At 34.7% G+C, this 19,883-nt stretch overlaps 1 protein-coding gene across 20 annotated transcripts in view; it reads right to left on the reverse strand.

The window, feature by feature from the left end:
- The window catches only part of brat (brain tumor), a 357,328-nt gene that overhangs the window by 256,980 nt on the left and 80,465 nt on the right, over window positions 1-19,883 (reverse strand). For 10 of the 20 annotated variants that reach the window (XM_064436622.1, XM_053760343.1, XM_053760349.1 and 7 more), the window contains exon 1: window positions 11,122-11,370. The exons of 7 other annotated variants lie outside the window; for them this stretch is intronic. The gene's annotated coding sequence lies outside the window, so the exon portion shown is untranslated. Of the gene's footprint in view, window positions 1-11,121; window positions 11,372-19,883 lie in introns of those variants that run through there. 3 more of the 20 variants (XM_053760353.2, XM_053760347.2, XM_053760354.2) reach the window with 1 other exon arrangement.

Genomic DNA, 19,883 nt, shown 5'->3' on the forward strand with positions numbered 1-19,883 from the left:
TTCCAAGAGAGCAAAGCCCCGGGGCGCCCTAGTATATCATAATCTATGCTTTAGTTGCCTATGATACAGAAAAAGTTAATTTAATGCAAGTAACAAATTGTCCGAAAATGTATTTTTTAATAATAAAATAAATAGTCGTGGTCCTTACGCGGAACAATAATACACACAACGACTTTCTTGGCGCTATAAATGGAGTGGTTTGCCATTGCCTTCTTCATTTCACACACAAGTTTATAGTCAAAGAGCGGATTTCATGATGTTTTCCTTCACCGGAAGCAAGTGGTGGTCGACGAAAATGAGTTAGAAAAATACATGAGTCAGAGTTGGTATACCAACTCACGTGGCACGAGTAGGATTAGAATCTGGGATCTTTTGGTTCATACGCGTCTTAACCATTACACCACCACCGCTTCTATACGTACTTATTTACTACCGAATTTCGATAAAAGTCAAGATGCTTTTTTACTTCTAAATTTGGTAAATAGCTTAATTAAATTTTAGAGAATGATTGTTACATATATAATACAAATTGTAAAAGGGATAAACGGCGCTTGCTACTTAAGACGATACGTAGGAAAAGCGGAGCCTGGGCTCCGATGCTCAATGGCTGCAGAAGTAAACCGTATCTCTCGCGCAGTACAGGTTCCGCATTTCTACTTTTTCGTCTTTAGTAGGATTGTTCATTCAGGCAGATTGTTCTTGTTGATTGTTCGTTCGTTGGGGGACACTATATCCGAGAACTTCAAGCGAGCAAAATGATGATGATTTTAATATTTGATATCAAAATAAATAAATTTTAATTCTCTAATTTCATTTTTGGGAATGTAAACATAACTTTAAGCTACCCGGGCGCGCCACAAGGGAATATATCGCTACAAACTAAAAGTTTCAAGGAAACACTGTTATTTTGAATGGCTAAGCACGTTGCCCTTTATTCTGTTAAGTTTTAATTGCTACTTACTGCAGACCAACGCTAACGAACTCACATTGTGACTAGTCATGTAAAGGAGAGTAGGTTTTGTCTCATCCCTTCATTTTTTTACATAACGTTGTTAAAAATTATATTGGTACAAATAACCTTTAAAGTGGGTGGGATGGATCCGTCAACTTTGACGTTAACCATTTTGTCTAAATGTCAGCGGTGCGTCGGTTAACGTCAAAGTTGACTGGTACAACTCACCCTAAGACGAATGATAATGACACTGACTGAACTATATCATAGATTTTTCACAAATCATTTTTGGTAAATACGCGTATTAAACTCAATATACGTAATACGTATATTCAGTAAACTAAATAATTTGTTGATAACCCACACATAAGTTAGGAAAAAAAATCAAATATTGTTTCGTTTTCAAAGTATGGCTTTATGTTTATATAAATTAAAATTGTTTATTAATTTTATAAACCTATTTAAAAAACTAAATATTATTATCAAATATATCAGAATATCCATTAACATTTGAGTTCGATGAGATGAGAAAAAAAAAATATTTACAACAACCAGAAAAAGGTCAAGAGTGAATAATAACTAAGAAGAAAGGTATCTTTTTGTTTTCAATGACTTCAATAATTTTTATAAAACATTAAAAAAAAATATATATTTTTTTAAATGTATAATTATAACTAATAAAGAAATTCCAGGAAGGGTTCCAAGAAGGCTGGCAGCATTACCCCTCTGAACCGCTATGGCAATCCCCTGTGCAAAGTAACTGTCCGCCCTTGGATCGCCCGTTACCTCACGGAGACGCGCTGAAATCTCAGACAAAAAGGATTTTGCCTCGGGACCCCAAAGGGCACAAAAATGTAGATCAACTCCAAGTCACCATATTTCCTTCAAATTATTAATTGAATAATATATATATTATTATAACATATATGTTATTTTGGGTAATTAAATTAGGCGCCATGGATAATGTTCAAAGGCCGCCATTTTGGCGTCAGCCGCCATCTTGTTCGGCAATATTGTGAGATGTCGGCATCCGCAGCGGAAGGAAACGACCCGGCTTGCATGTTCACGATACTATGTATGGCTGGATATTAATTGTGAGTATATATGTATGTAAATACTTTCGATAATCTAACTTGTGAAAAGTTAATATGTGCTTAATAATAAAATATGTGAAAAAACAATCTAATCTAAAAGTAATCTACACACTATCTACATACTAATCTAAAGTTAAATTAAGTAGGTACTAACTAAGTTATTTGGGCTTAAGTTAGCACCATTTACGCTCCGAAGTTTGGTGCTATGAGAATTTCAGGATAAAAATTACTCAAGTACCATCCTTACTAATATTATAAATGCGAAAGTAAGTTTGTTTGTTACCTATTCACGCATTATATGACTGAATGTCATGAAATTTGGTACACGGGTAGAAAATTATCTGGAATAACACATAGGGTAATTTTTATCCTGAAATTCCCACGGGAGCAAATCCCCGGGACGCAGCTAGTACTTCATATAAATTATATAAATTAGCATATTAAAATTAGTCTGATTAGGTAACAGATATCAAAACTTCATACTCCCTTTGCATAATACTTGAACGTTGGCATATCCAGATATCCTGACAAATTGGACAATGACCTATCTAATATGCAGATTTCGGCTCCGTATTCATGTGAAACTCTAAGACGATCTCCCATTTCCAAAATGTGGCCGACAAGATGGCCGTTCTATGGTATTATGTTTACTTAGGTCGGTTGCACCAATTAACCTGCGCGCCGTTTTGATAAGACAAAAAGGCATATTCTGCCGTTTTCAAGTTTAAAATTAAATCCTTCAACATTTGAAGATTCGGCTGTGATTTTACAACCGGCCGCCTGGCTGACGTCAATCCTCCTTGGGAATACTATTGATGCCTATCAGCTGCCTAGGCTGTGTATTCCTTAGTCGCCTCGTACGAAATCAACGGGAAGATATGGAGTGGTTCTAATCTAGGGCGGAACCACACGCCAACAGTCGGTTCTAATAGTAACAACATGCATTATGTCTATTAGCGAGCTACTAATAGATAAAGTATATACTAGTACACAACGCTCATTCACTTAGTTGCACAATTGATGACTCATCCCCTCATAACTGCGCAGTGCATTGACCTTTCGTCATGTTTTGTCGAGTCGCCGATTTAAATTTGATTTATTTTCACTTCAATTGTTACTTTTCCATGGAAATTTCGGGATAAAATTGGAAGTTATCTTTATTATTTATGGAATTATATGATTGGATATCTAATTATATATTGGACTGAAATGAAATTTGGTAAACGATAATCAAATTATCGGAAATGATTGCATTTTCGATAAATTATTCCATGAATAAATATTTATAGTAGTAGTATATAAGTATATACGTTTTCGTTCGTTACGTCATAATATTACATCGTAAGGTGTATTTATTATAACCGACGGCATTCCTAGGACTACAGAGACCAAACTTAAAACTCCAAGGTGATAAAATGCAAAAACTTATGAAGAAATCGTGGATTTATGTTGTCAAGGATGATATGCGGGTCAATGTCAACAACCAGGGACGCTGTCAACCGCGCAAAGGAAGACGAAATAGCAGGAGAGCGGACCCTGGGCTCCGACGCTCAACAGCTGAGGAGGAAATAGGTACGCTCAGATAAAAGAGAGAGAGAGACTACGTTTATCCGTTGATAAAAACAGAAATGAGCCAAAAATATAACCTTACTGGGCAGTCGTGTATGTATATCTACAATTTGTCTTCCAGAAAGATAGAAACACGGGGTTAAACGTAAAATAAAGTGAGGTTAATAAAGCTCCCACATTTGAAGAACAGGGTGATGGCTCTCCAAAGGCAATCTTGTAAGTCAGAGTGTTCCTCTCCTGCCTATTGGATGGTCCAAGTCAAGGGAGATTGCGCGGTATAAGACATCAATAAAATGGAAAACATAGGAAACATAGATGGAATTCCGATTTTGGTAAATACAGTGAACAAATCTTGAAATTATTATTGGCAAACAATTTTAGAAATATGATAAACAAAAATAATGATATAACTACTTTTACTGTTCCTTAATTTTGTGGTCTTATCAGGATTAAATGTGTGTCTTATTACACCATCACGTAAATTCTAAAACGTATAACCATCGTATTTAATCGTAATCTAAGTCTAAATCAAAATTAGTTATAATTAACGATAAAATGGAGAAATCCACCATCCATTCCAAACTTGTAGTACTTACAATATAAAAGTGTGTTTGTTTGTCCTTTTTCAGGCCAAAACGGACCATTGAGATAATTTTTAGTGATGGTTTTAGAGTTGAAGAGGTGATAAGTGACTATGTATTAGATTACTTCTTGCGGCAGCGCGCGGCATTCGGGCATCAGCTGGTGTATAAATTTATGGTTGTCCAAATCAAAAGGGACCTTATGGCGCCCGGCGCTTACGCCATTATTGCCGTTGTTTTGTATTGGAACAACGGCAATAAAGACCTAAGCGCTGGCCGCCATAAGGTCCCTTTTGATTTGGACGACCACATATATTTTGTTTTGTAAAACTTTAAATTATTGAATATAGAATAAGTAAATTTTTTTCTGTGGCCATGTACTCTTATTCTTTATACGTGGACCACATACAGGACGCAAAGGTTCGGTTCTCCGCAAACGCTTTAGGATTTTACGAGCTAATTTCTCGTGTAGGGGTTTTTCTGCTTAATTGATTTGAATCCAGGCTGTATTTACCTTTATATGTGATTTCCACTATTTGGAGAAGCAGTGAAGTGGTCAAGTGCAATTGTCTTCGACAGGTTTGGTTAATACTTTTATTTGAATTAAGTCTGAAGATTACGTAATATTTTTTGGATAAAATTCCTATATTATTTTTTACTAGCGACTCGCTCAGGCTTGTAAAGGTACAATATTATGCATGTTAGGTACATATGAATGTTCCTTTTGAATCACTCTTCTGTTAAAAAACCGCGTCAAAATCCATTGCGTGGTTTTAAAGATCTGAGCATACATAGGAATAGACAGACTTTTGTACTATGTAGTGATTATAATAATGATTTATATAGCTAAAGACTGTTATTTATTTAATTTATTACACATAAATTAGTCACAAAGTGTCACATAAATATATACGTGCTTATAAATAAATCCTTACATATTACAAAACAAAGTCCTCTGCCGTATCTGTCTGTCTGTTCGCGGTAAACTCAAAAACTGCTGCACATATTTTCATGCGGTTTTAACCAATAGATAGTGTAATTTTTGAGGAAGGTTTAGGTGTATAATTCATTATGTTTCTAATCGAGCGAAGCCGGGACGGGCCGTTAGTTAAATATAAATTAAACTCTGTCGCAAAGGTGTCCGAGATGCTAGCTGCGTCGATAGCATTCATGCATTCGTATTCTTACTTCAGTCGTATTCCTCATGGCTCAGGGTCGTGGTCATTACGTGGAATGAAACACACACAACAACTTTCTTGGCATTATTAATGGAGTGGTTTGCCATTGCCTTCTCCATTTCACACACAAGTTAATAAGAATCAACCAGTGTGCAGGTTTCCTCACGATGTTTCCCTTCGCCGGAAGCAAGTAGTGGACGATGAAAACTACCTTACATGAGTCAGATTGGTATACAAACTCATGTGGAACGTGTAGGATTCGAACCTGGGACCTTTCGATCCACAGGCGGGCGTCTTAACCATTACACCACCACCGCTTCTGCATTAGTATAGATTATGTATCTATGCTTATTACGATCACTACATAGTATAAAACAATGTCACTTTCCGCTGTCAGTACTTATGTATGCAACGAAATACGCTATGGATTTTGATGCAGGCCTTTCTAATAGACAGTGCGATTCCTGAGGTAGGTTTAAATGTAAAATTTATTATGGTTTGACCCAAACAAAGTCGGGTCGGGCCACTAGCAACTAATATTTTCAATCGTCCTTTTCGTCACCTGATTTTATATTGAAAGTCTTAAAAGAATTTAATTGTAACGAATTCCAATGAATCAATTTCATAATGAACCCGAAAATTTCACGTAGCACCGGAGGCAAACATTAATCAAAGAAGGAACGAAGAATTGAATTTTATTACGCAATTGAAATTCATAAAAATACATTCAAAAGCTTTCCAATGAAGGGTGGACTTGGTTTCATTTTCTTTTCGCCCTTTCCTCGTAAACTTCAGATTAATATCTTAATAACTCGAAAAAAATGTCGCCGGTGTTTAAATTTGTTTTTGAAACGATTTGATTAATCGAATAAAGAGGTTCAATCGAATACAATGTGAAAAGGTCTCATGACCTGCCAGACGTGAACCCGTCGACACACTTTTGGAATGCTGTGGTTTCGTATATGTTATCAAGGCCTTTCATCCCTTCATTAGCTCCGAAGCCTCTCATAATAACTTTATGTACAATAGAAAGTAAAAATTTGGAAAATTAAGCTATGGTTTTAGAACCGGCCGCCTGGCTGACATAAACCCTCTCTTCCTATTGTCGTGTAGCAGTTTTTAAAGCTATCTGTCCCTCATCATCATATCGAGTATGTAATTGCTAACACTGATGTCAGATTTTATTCATGTCGCCTAAAGGCATCTGACATGATTTCTATGATACTTATCGTCATCTAGTGGCAGGTGTTCGCATACACACTAGGGAACTAAACTGTCAACCAGTGTGCAGTTTCATTACGATGCTTTCTACCGGAAGCAAGTGGTCTATGAAAACTACTATATATGAGTCAGATTGGTATACAAACTCATATGGCACGAGTAGGATACGAACCTGAGACCTTTCGATCCACAAGCGGGCGTCATAACCATTACACCATCACCGTTTCAAGGCTATGTGTCACTAATTCGCCTTGTTGTTGACTTTTATATAACTAACTGCAAATTTAGTTTTTTTTTTTACTCATTTTTTAATTTATCCTATCATTGTTTTTCACAGGATTAGTGTTAATAAAAATATTCAACTTATTTGTTATGTAAGTAGGTATAATACTTCCATTTTATTTGTGAGGACCTGTTATTAGCTTTTTGGATATTTAAGTGTTTACCTATTGTTATTTTAACAGCTGTTGGTCTTCCTTTATTGAAATAAAATAAAATAATATATGGAGGTAATATTTTAGGGCGGGCGTGTAGTGCCTCAAGTTTTACATAATTGTATCAGCAAGTTACATAATTTAACCAATCTACGTACAATTCGACGTTGATTGATGTTGCAGGTAAACCCCGTAACTTCGTGGATTCCGGGTGTTGCAACCCCACACATTTGGGTCAGTAAAACGCAATTATAAATTAATTCACCCCGACCCACGTCGTTATGGAATGACCTATTAAATCATCCCTCAAGACTGGCATGTCCCGGAATTGTTAATTTCAGTTATACAACGTCATGAGAACAACTCTGGACTGTTGAGAAGTGTGTAAAAAAATATAAATATCGTTTTTAAGTCTACATGTTAAAAAATTAAAGGTAATTAGCCATACTAATATTGTAATTTATACTAATATTATGAATGTGAAAGTGTGTTTGTTTGTCCGTGTTTCACGTCAAAACGGAGCAACAGATTGAGGATATTTTTTGTGTGGAGATAGTTTTTTTTTTAGATTTTTAAAACTGCCTGTCTTAAGCTACTTCTTGCCGCGGGCGGACCCGATGAAAACAGCTAGTAAGTATAACATTGTCTGTATAAATACATTTTTTTTTATATTGTCGAGAATTTACGACATAAAGCTTATTACAGACAAGTAGGTATTCTAAATTCCACGATTTTTTAAAAATTTTTATTTCCTTTACAATTTATTTGGGACAATAAATAACAGAACAATTTATATCTCAATCGAATTAAAAAAATACGTTTACAGTATCTACTAAACTGTCCACTGGATGAATGATAATGTATATACTTCTCCGTATTCTTAACTACGTGTATACAAAGTTCGTGAAGATTGTTTGAGTAGATAAAGCATGATTATTTCTTCAAAATAGTTCCCAATTACAATATTAGAGCTAGGATCAATCAGAATCAATTGTAGTTTTGACATGTATTATATACAACTATACGCAGTTATAACAATAAAAGAAGTAGGCCCAGGAGTAAAGATCAAAACAGAGGCTAAGCTTTCTAAGGAGCGTCCAAAATCGTTACCTATTTTAGTTGGGCTGATAAAGAAGATTTCAATAAACAATACATTTATTAGATTTTAGACCTCCGAATCTAACTGTTCACACTTTTTTGATTATCTATTTACACTTTATTCTACTGAAAACAATTTAAAATTCTTCAGTTTCCATGGAGCTGGAGCGCGAAACATTGTGATAGCCGTTACGAGGTTCTCAGTTTGTCTACTGGCCGCGCGTGCGTAAACCGGTTTTATCCGGTTACAGTACTACAGTGAGTACGCTCAAGTGGTTAGTAGACACACGCACACATGCGCTGCAAGCTTGTAGTAGTGTACCAATGAAAACCTAATTGTTTGAAGCTTAGACTCTCTTCCGATTCCTGTGGAAGTAGGCAACCATTTAGTGAATTTGCATAAAATGCAGCCGATATTGCAGTATATGCACCCTGCACTGCACCACTGAAACCATTCCGTGATCGCTACGATTATTAGCAACTTTTTTTTCTGACGGTGTTTTGTTAGAAAATACTATTTAAATACAGTCGACAACATATCACCCTGCCCAAAAACATTGCGAATTCGCCCGTATGTTACCGGGACATTGTGCCATGCAGGATAACTTAGATAAGCGGATAATTAAATGTACGGATTGAAAAATTGAAATTATAGCATTATGATACATGAAAAGTAGCATTATATTTGGTATATATAGGTGAGTAGGTAAATAGAAATACAATTCATTATTTTGCTACAAATGCATTTAACAATTTAAAATTTAAGGATTTTCGTCGGACTGTCTTTATGTTTGTATATTTATACATATCGCATAAAATCTGCTGAATGGATCTGGATAAAATTTGACAGACTGAAGGATTTATAATCTGAAATAGCAAATAGCCTATATTTATCCTGGAAAATCTTCCCCTAAATGGAGAAATCGGCAGTGCCAATTTGTATGAAAATTTTTATTTTAAAATTTTAATACTAACGAGGTGGCGCAACGACTTCAGACGAAATGGCGGGAAACCGCATTGGATCGACAACTATGGAAGAAAAAAAATGTCTGTCAGGCAACTACAGTTCCATATTTGAATAACGTTCGAAAAATTTAAAATATATTTAAATAATCATTAAGAAAATCAAAATTGGAATAAAATAGAAAATTTGTTTAACTTGACACATGCTTACATTTTGTCTGTAATGCGCAAACGCTTCGTTGTTTTCTGTTAAATATTTATTTGTTTTCCGTTTACCTTATGCGTTACATTATCCTTTTGACCTATTTTGGTCATATATTTTCCTTATTATTCCTGTATATTTAAATTTTAAAATGTTCATTTTAAAACACATTGCGTGTTGTCAATTTATTATATTAAATACCAGTTAGTTGCTTGGGGTTTCGCTAAAAGTAACTTATATCATTCGCTGCGCCCTTTCTTTACACAAAAATAACTTCAAATCATTATGAAAGACAAATAAACACACGTTTACATTACTGGTGTTACGCACTCTTAACCACATACACTGAAAATTTATTCTAGTTCACGCTAAATTATTACAATGTGTTTTCGAAAGCAGTTCACTTTTGACCTTTTTTATCTCGAATCTTCCAAGCGATAACAATTATATCACGGATCTATGCACGTGCATTGCAAATTGCTGTTAGTATGAAACCAATTAGTCACATTTGTTTTTAAAACATAACATCAGTTGTGTGTCTCAAGTGGCTATCAATTCATTTCGCTTCATAGTCCTAAGGTGACTTTCATAGAAATGAAACAGTTCGGGTGAGTTACACCAGTCAACTTTGACGTTGACTTTGTGGCGTACTTTGCGTTAATCTGGGCGGGTTAAAGTTAACTTCAAAGTTGACTGGTGCAACCCACACCTAATGTTTTTAAACCTTCGCGCTTGAACACATATGTGTAGCTAGTAATATATAATACATTGTATTGTATTGGTCCTCAGAAATTTAGCCTAATCGACACGCTAAGAAGCACCTAACGATACTAATATCTGAATGCGATAGTATGTATGGCCGGTTTTCATGAAATTTGGAATAGATATAGAAATAATAATAAATAATAATACATATATTAGGACAAATCACACAGATTGAGCTAGCCCCAAAGTAAGTTCGAGACTTGTGTTATGAGATACTAACTCAACGATACTGTATTTTATGACAAATACATTTATAGATAAACATCCCAGACCCGGGCCAATCAGAAAAAGATCATTTTTTCATCATGACCCGACCGGGGTTCGAACCGGGGACCTCTCGGTTCAGATGCAAGCACTTTACCATTGAACCACCGAGGTCTTCACAATCACAGACATGAAGTCAAACATAGGCCACCGAAGGCGGAGGTACAAAAACGTGTAAAATATTAAATAAATAAATATTGATGGACAACATTCAACGGAATAAACAAATAAATATTGATGGACAACATTCAAACATAGGCCACCGAAGGCGGAGGTACAAAAACGTGTAAAATATTAAATAAATAAATATAGATGGACAACATTCAACGGCCCACACTAAGCTTGTGTCGCGGGTCCGATGGACTCAAACACGAAATATTTATGATCACAGAACGAAATATTTTTTTTTGTTTGCCTAGATTCTACTTGGGTTATAATCATAAATTATTTTTCAGTTCTATGACCGTATGGAAAATGAAAGCAACATGAGAATACCTATTTATAAAAAAATATTACGCTTTGAAACAATGTCTTTATATTAAAAACAACTATAGTCTTGAGTTAACAGTTTTCCTGGAATTATTATGTCACAGGGAAGAATATAAATGTTTATTTGTATAAGGAAAAATTTGCTTATACTGAGACTAAAAAAACATTAATTGGTTATAGATAAATAAACACTAGCTAAAAAATCTAATGTTTACTGAAAGAATTGGTCACCAATTAACCTTCACCCGTGTAATTATTGCAAAAAATAATTAGCCTTACATTACGTGATCAGATAGAAAATGTTCACTAACCTGTGATGAAAGTTGATTTATTCGCACACCACGAATACGATAAAATCGATTCGCAAATACACTTTCGAAACACGAAATTCGATTACGATTCGATGACACTTCACTGAAGCGTTTGCACTATCCAAATCACTGCATCATCCTTGGCCACTAATAAAATTCGTTTTTAAAAATAAACAAACTTATCAAATGTCGAATGTTGCTAGAACTAACGTGGACGCGAGGGCAAGCGTCCAAACGCACATTGAGACTGAATCGAACGATAACCGATTACAACACTAGTGACGCGCTAGTGCGTAACTTTTTATCGATAACGATTATTTATGTGGACGTGTGCACAATTCAATTTATCGTAGGCTTACTGAATTTATAGAAACGCATGATATTGCAATAAAATTTTTATATTTGCTTATGCAATATTACTGATGTCAAATTGTCTTGCATTTGGTCTTTGGACTTTGGTCTCTCTATCAGCCATTATTATTTGAATTTCATTTATCCCAAACTATTCCGATGTTAAACTCTAAATATGCAAGTATTCATTACAAAACCAAACAACATTCATGTTTTAGACATTGTGATGCATCGCATTATTCTTCGCAAGCGAATAACTGGTTTTTAAAATTATATAATTTCTCTCAAAACAAATTTTAATACATAAACTTCTGACGAAGCGTGTTGCGGATATTTCAAATTGTATTAAATAGGTACTACATAAGAAAATTCTGTGAAGTGTATCAATGTTTGTATCTTCATGACAATACCAAATAAATTTATATCTATAAACTTTTTAATATAATATACGTATAAGAGAAAAATAGACTTTTAAAATTATGTAGACTAATATCGATATTGCACAATGTGGCGACAAAAATAAACACTAATCCACAGATAAAACATCTGCGTATCTTTTACAAAATATACAATGTATTAAGTGTTGTTTATGGCGTATCATTTAGACACAAAGTCCCCTTATCAGCACAGTCCAGACAGAGTACAGACATATCAGTTGTTCCGTAGAAGATATGCCATTTATTTGAATCTCACTAATAATATAAAGGCGAAAGTGTGTATGTTTGTATAAAGTGTGTTACCTACTTCTTCACGTTGAAACGGATGGGCCAATTATTATGAAATTTGGTGTTGAGGTAGCTGTTACTTTGGATTAACACATTTTTACCTCGAAATTATGCGATTTTCATAAGATTTCGTGCAGAAATTGTTTCTGTGCAGATTTTTTTTTTAATTTACTACGTTTAATATAACAACGAATGATGGACAGACAAAGCAAATATTTTTGTAATTATAAAAATTATTGATGATATTGGCTACACTATTTCTAATTTTATGGTAAGTAGATGGTATGGCTCCTGATTTATTAATTTATTTTTGCATATTTATTGTTTTAAACATGTATGTTTAAGTATAATATCTACTCCAAATCCCATCTAAATCGGCCTAAGAGTTTAGCCGTGAAAGCGTGACAGACAGACTGACTTTCGCATGCATAATATTAGTATAGAAGTATGGATTATTTTTACGTATTATTGATTTTGTTCTGGGACGTTTTATTTTAATATTCCTATAACTGTCAATTAAAACTTGAAGTGAGACTGAAATTATTTTTTTTACAAATAAATGTTTACACAGTTTAGTTCATTAAACTCACAGATAACTTATCATTAAGATTAATGTCGATGTCAATGACACCCAAATAATAAAATTGTTATAGTAATCTCTCAATTCACCGTTACTTTCTCATCCATTATGCGTCGCTCTGGAGCCTTAAATCTTCTTCTTATTAGTGTCTTAGTTAGTTTACTTAGTCTTCTACTATCGTTGAGTTAGTATCCCATAACACAAGTCTCGAACTTACTTTGGGGCTAACTCAATCTGTGTGATTTGTCCTTATATATTTATTTATTTATTAACTTTATCTTCATCCTAACTAATGTTTTTAATGAGTAAGTAACTTTGTTTCTTACATTTTCACGATTTAATTGCTAGAGTAATCTTAGAATATCACAGCGCCCAGATTTTTTAAACCTTTTTCTTTTTTTTTTTTGGCCTACAAGCAGCCCGCCCCGACTTCGCTCGGGTAAAATCATACCTAAATTTTCAGGATGTATTGGTGATAATCACATGAAAATCCGTGCATTCGTTTTTGACTTTATAGCAAACAGACAGACAGACGCGGCAGAGGTCTTTGTTTTATAATGTAAGGCTGTCCAATTTGTTATGTTTAATAAAATATAACAATGTTATCCCATCCCTAACCTCTTTATCATAAAAACGTATGTAACAATACACATTGCGCAGTTTTGCATCGATTACTCAGTAATATACGATGACGTAAATGCAGCAGACGTATTTTTGTATTGTGACTGATGTGTTACAATTTTACATTGCTAATTAATTGCATACGAATTATAACATAGCTAATTATTTCAAAAACAATACGATAGTAATTTAAAATATAAAATTATTGACATTTTTTAAAATTTTTTAATCTACTATAAATAGATAGTAATAGAACCTTTAAGTTTTTCTAGATTCGGCTTTGATTTTATTTCCAGAGGTCTGCTTAACGTTAATTACCAATGATATTAATGATTACCAACTGTGATGATTTTTTATCCCCTAATCACATTATACGACATATATAGGATATGGAGTGGCAGAGCGAATCACAAGTTTACATCGGAGCGTAATTCTGAGATCTCAAATTCGTTTAAAAAATCTACGTGTGCAAATTAATGTAGCAGTAGATTTAAAAATTCTACAAGAACATTGAAAGTCGTGGAGAATCCATTTACTCCACACTCTGTACGTGGTTACATAATATCAGATTACCAGCAGAATGCTAATACTGGCCACGCGGATAGGAATATTAACTTTTGCTAAAGAAAAATTTAAATTCTTCTTTTTAATTCTCGCTTTCATCGAGTTGTAGCCGAGAGTCTTTGCATGCATATATTTCTTATTGTTTGAGCAAATAAATATTCCTGTACAATGGAAAATCGTTCATACATATCTAAAGAGAAAACTGACATATAGAGGAGGGCCTCTAGAAAATTCTTTCTCTAAAATTTATTTTTACTGATTTAATGAGTAGACAAATACGTCTATATTTTGTCAGGGGACAAAATCAGTAAAAATAAATTTTATAAAATTTCACGGTGAAGCGCTAGAAGGAGTAATTATATATATTCTATTATGTAGTATAATTTTATAGCCCAAGCTATAAAAATAATTTATATTATTAAAGTTAAATAAAAATAATTTATATTATACAGTATATACTGTATAATATAAATTATTTTTATTTAACTTTCAAAAACAAAAAATAATGCAAATAGAGGAGTCATTAAAATCGTTTAAAAAAAGAAAATGATTTAAAAGGAATTCCTTTTTTTGGGTTTTTTAAACTTTCGCGCTTGGAACACACATTTTTTTTTCTAAAACAACTGGTTAGAAACAAAAAGTAAAAAAAAAAGAAATTGCAAATAGAACGAGACACAGTAATTCAAATCGATTACTTCACAGTTGACACATGGCGAGTGTGACACAACTGCATTGTGCAACACGCGGTTCCCACGCAACGCGGTGTAACGCATCGGTGAGCTCGGTGCAATGTGCATGCTACAGTTCACTTCTTGCTCTGCAAATTATATATGTGACTATTTATTTAATCTTCATAATGTATATTTATTATTGAATTAATTAGCAAAACAATGAAGTGGTTAATCAAAAGGCAAGGTCTTAGACTTTCTGCGAGGACCTTTTTCCCATCTTTTCTACTTGTAATCTTCAAGTACCTACTATATCGCTACAGCACTTCGACTTTTATGTTAACTGTAGATATTTACTTATCATGTACTAAGGCATCCCCTTTTGTTTTACAAAGGTCTATCTAGAGCCATTTGTTGCTAACCGCGCTGAAACCTGTCTGAATCATCGCCATCTTGTTCGTGGTCTACCTCGACGCCTGCGCCCTTCGGGAACCCAAGTTGCAAGGGGAGGCCTTTGCCCTGCAGTGGGACACATAAAACTGAGCATTGAAAAAACCGGGTTGCACTCCGGGAGTGCCGGCAGAAGTGAAAACTTGAAAATACGAATTTTCGATCAGGGTCACGTGTCCTGACGCGAGTTTAACATTTCATACCCATCACAAAAAGTGCACAATGCGGCTTAAGAAGTTTTCACTTCACTAGCTTTTGACTCCAAATGAATGGGCACCGCAGCTTGTAACCCACGGAACTCAGAAAACAGTTGTTTTTTGTGTTCCGTATCTGATCTAGGGCCCTCTGCCACAATACCCTATAATTACACTAGCTCTCTCAGACCGGTATACAAGAATGCAGCTGCAGAAGGTTTCAGCTGCAAATTTTAATCATTTATTCAGAAATTAGAACTTCACAGGCATTTTTTCTTATTTCTCCCAAGCTACAAACTACTGGAAATGCCGAAAGAAAGAACCTCGACTACGTGTCCCTTAGTCGCCGTATAATATCCACGGCAGGATTATGAAGTGGCCCTATTCTAGGGCGGAACCACACGCCATCTCATGTTACGTCATGGTCTGCAAAGTTGTAAATCATTCCGTAAGTATGTACCCTAAAGTGCTTGCTATTCCGGTGGTTTCTGAGAAATTGTATAGGATATAGCAAATGTCCGAATTCGTAGCCAGTCACATAAGAGTTGTTAGAACCATAGACTAAATAACAGTTATAGACTGCTATTATTTAACAAATAAACAATAAAGAATGCAAAAAAAAAACTTAGAATTAACAGGCTTTTTATCTAATTATAATTCTAAAAATGTTTCATTTTGTAATCGTACCTACTATCACAAAACAGCAAAATTAACCATCTCAAATTACATCGACTGCTGCTTTCAGATAACTGCTGTCTTTGAATGAAAACTTAAGAAAAAGTCGATTGTACGCATAATATATTTATTTTATCTATGATTGTACGTGTTACTTGCAGTTTAATAAAATTTCCATTCTTCCATTTCCAAACTCATCAGCTCAGATTAATTGAGAATACAAAATCAGATTCTTTTTCTAATATCCAAAACAATAATTTTTATGGACCTTGTATGAAAGTTAACCTGTGAAGTCACAATTTTACAGTCAAAAAGCATACATAAAGACTGATCGAAAAGAGCTCTGAAAATTTCCTATATGAATAAACCCAGTTCACGGCGTCACAGCTCCGGATGAAACCAATGAACACGCCAAAATGAGAGAGAATAAAATAAAATTTTTAACTAGCTGATGCCCGCGACTTCGTTCGCGTGGCCGAACAATTTTTGGTAAGGAGTCAAAATCATTAAAGAAATTTTACTGTACCGAAAAAGCATAACGATACAGAAGATCAAGAAGATCATTTTCATTCAATGTTTTTCAGTTTGATGAGCTGAAAAACATTTATTAAGGCGTCATTTCTATATTACCTATAGTAAATGCCGTGCCGTGTCTGTCCATTAGCAAGTCTACAACATTGTAACCAATAAGTTTTCCCATATAAATAATGCAGGGGCCGTCCGGACGGCGGGCGTATCGCTAGAATATTGGATTAACTGTGTTATAAACACTGTCGCTTTGTTGCTTTCCGATGTTTTTCAAAGTGAAAAGCTCTTTAAATTTTTTGGTAGAAGAGTGACATAGATTAAGCGAAGAGAGGGAAGATAGGAGAGCAAGATACATAGAAGTAGACTGAAATTTGATAACTATACGATCTTTATTTCTTATAGAGTGTTTTGTTATGTGTCAAATTTATTAAAATCGCCAGACCAGTAAAGTAAATAGTTAACCAGTAAGTATCAGATATTTTCCTCACTGCAGTCAAGTGGTGGTCTATGAATACATCAACGTACACGAGTTCAGTGGCGGATTTACCGGCTGAATAGGCCGGAGCCTAGGGCGGCAGATTTTAGGGGGCGGCAAATTTGAAATGTTATTATGACCTTTCGTTATAGAGTGCCTTGCCGAAATTACATGTGTCACGTGTAGGATTTGTACGATCACAGATATCTTAACCACTGTACGTACACCCAACAAGTTACTTTTATGTTTTTACACTAGCTGTTGCCTGTAGCTCCTTAGGTTTAGGCGGCTTCATCGGCCCAGCAGACAGACAGAGAGACAGACTGACTTTCTGATATTTACAACATATATCTATATTATTTGTATGGATATAGGTATATCAATAAAGACATAAATATTGACACAGAAATTTGGGTGCACTGTAAAGCGTTACATCCACTTTAAAATGGTTTAAGACAGGTTCAATCAGCTATATTCGTATCTACACAATTCAGACTATTCTTTCAAGTTGTTATAAAAGCAAATTAAGAACCTATATTGGATTTGCCCTTTTGTGGGTCCACTCCTGGGCATCGTCAGAGGTCCAAGTACCCTCTAAACTGCTATCGGCTAAATTCTACCCCAATTTACATCTTTTTGATCTCGAGAGTTGTGAAACTGGCCGAGGGGATTCGTGAGATGTTAGTGCGGAATTTCAGCCCTTTTTACGCGATTACGAAAGCCAAAAGTGGGTAATGATGGCGGCTTCAAATCAAAAGCTGATGAGTGCAGATACCATTTTATCTAGTATACCAAACTTCACTTAGTTATTATATTATTCTGGATAAATAACCTTGAAGATGTCTTGTATGATTGTAATCGAGTGCTGATAAAAAAAATTGATGTAAAGAACGATAAATCACACAAAAATATATGAGAATCGAGTTGACCAGTTCTCCTTGGCAGCACTCGTTCATCCCAGGGCGATGCTAGTAAATCTAATAAAGCCACAGTAAGTGCTTGTTTAAAACTTAATAAAGCCGTACACTTAACGCAGCTATTAATGTAACTGGGGGGGCATCGTACAAAGAGCTTTGACTGATGTCTAAGTAAAGAAAGGTAGCGTTGATTCTGAATTACTACCACTACGTGTACTCCTGTGTGTATGTCGTACAGAGACGACTAAGAGGTGAAAAGTATTGACAGCTGATAGGCAACAACAGTTTTCTCAAAGAGTTGACGTCTGGTAAGCGGCCAGTCGTAAAGTACCACCCCAATAAAAAAAATTAAGATTTATTTTTCAAATGGACCCATGGTTTTGGAGCGTAATAGAACCAGTAATTCAGGAGACGGTGTTTATGCGAAAACCATTACACATTGTGAGCAGGTAAAAAATAATAATTAAACGAAACCCTAGACTTTAAGTCTGTCGAATCGTTTTGATTTTCCGTTAAAAATTTAAATAAATAATTCAGTATATTTCCCGCATGTGTAATCGGTCTCTCGTCATTTCACGCTTTCCTCTACTCAAGCCTTTATTCCATCCATACAAATTCCATAATAATTTAATTTAACATAAGTTACTGATTCTTAAAAAAATACATTTCTATATTTAAAAGTATGAGTTTAAAAAACTTTTCATATTATAAAGTCGTGTCACACATGCTTTTAACTTTATTTTATAATTAATAATGAGATGAATGATATTCTAGAATCGAGCGGGAAACGAACCCACACCCCTGTCTATCCGGGACAGTGCTCCTAACCACTGAGTTTCCCGTTCGATTCCAGAATTTTCTCAACTCATTATTATTTTCTCATCCGCTGTCCCTTATCAACGAATTTTCATCCATTTTGTTCGCAGCAATTGCATTCAGAATCCCATTTCGTGTAGAACAGGTCTTTATTGTAACTATTTACATAGATTTTTCACGCGAGACGTGACACTTCGGATATTACACTATTAGCCTTTATAATGCACACGTTTTTAATATTGCATCAAATATGCTGGCAAAGGTTTTATATTCATGATAAGAATATATTACATTTTGTTAAACGCAGAAGCTTTTAGAATGACGTGAAAAAGTGCTTGCAAAGGTCTAATTTCTGAAATGATTTGAATTTGAATGCTGTGCAGGTTAATGTGTGAAAGTAGTGGACAAAGGGCAAAACCACTAGGTACATTGATATTGCCACAAAATTCGTCGTTATTGTCTCTCTTCGTATTTACTTACGGGCAAGAAGACCCAAAGACCAGAATCCACATAAGAAATAAACTATAAATGAAGATTTTGCTGTGATTATTATATGACCGGTCACCCACCTGACAGGTTGATTGTCAGGCGAAGTGAAATGTTGACTTTAAAAATGCTTTTGTGTCAATGGTCGCTTCGTTCGATATTATAGAAGAAGAGCATAGACAAAGTTTGCTTAGACTTTTTTTAAATACCTAAGAGTTTTTCCCATAAGCTTAATACTTTTATTGCTGTCGAAAATTCTGATTTTCTTGTGCACACATCATTTAGGGTGAGTAGACCGGCGCGCCGCTGACGTTTAGACAAATTGACATACATTGCGTTTTTCTGCGTATGTCAAAGCAATCTGTCAATTAAACAGTAACTACCTACTATATGTATAACTAGCAGTCCGGCCCTTTGCTCGGGTCAAATTCAAATTCAAAATTCAAATTCAAATTCAAATCATTTATTCAGAAATTAGACCTTCACAGGCACTTTTTCCCGTCAATCTTTAAATTTATAGTTATTTCTCACAAGCTAGAAACTACTGGCATTTCGGAACGACCACTGCTGAGAAGAAATGCCGAAAGAAACTCATTTGAACAGTGTTGGTCCCTATCATGCCAGATCGGCTTACCATTATTGTTTCTTACAAAAAATTTTTTTTTTCTTTTCTTTCTAATAATATATAAAAGTACATAATGTACATAGTCAA

The sequence above is a fragment of the Plodia interpunctella genome, chromosome 20 (genome assembly GCF_027563975.2).
Source record: "Plodia interpunctella isolate USDA-ARS_2022_Savannah chromosome 20, ilPloInte3.2, whole genome shotgun sequence".
Taxonomy (NCBI): Eukaryota; Metazoa; Arthropoda; class Insecta; order Lepidoptera; family Pyralidae; genus Plodia; species Plodia interpunctella.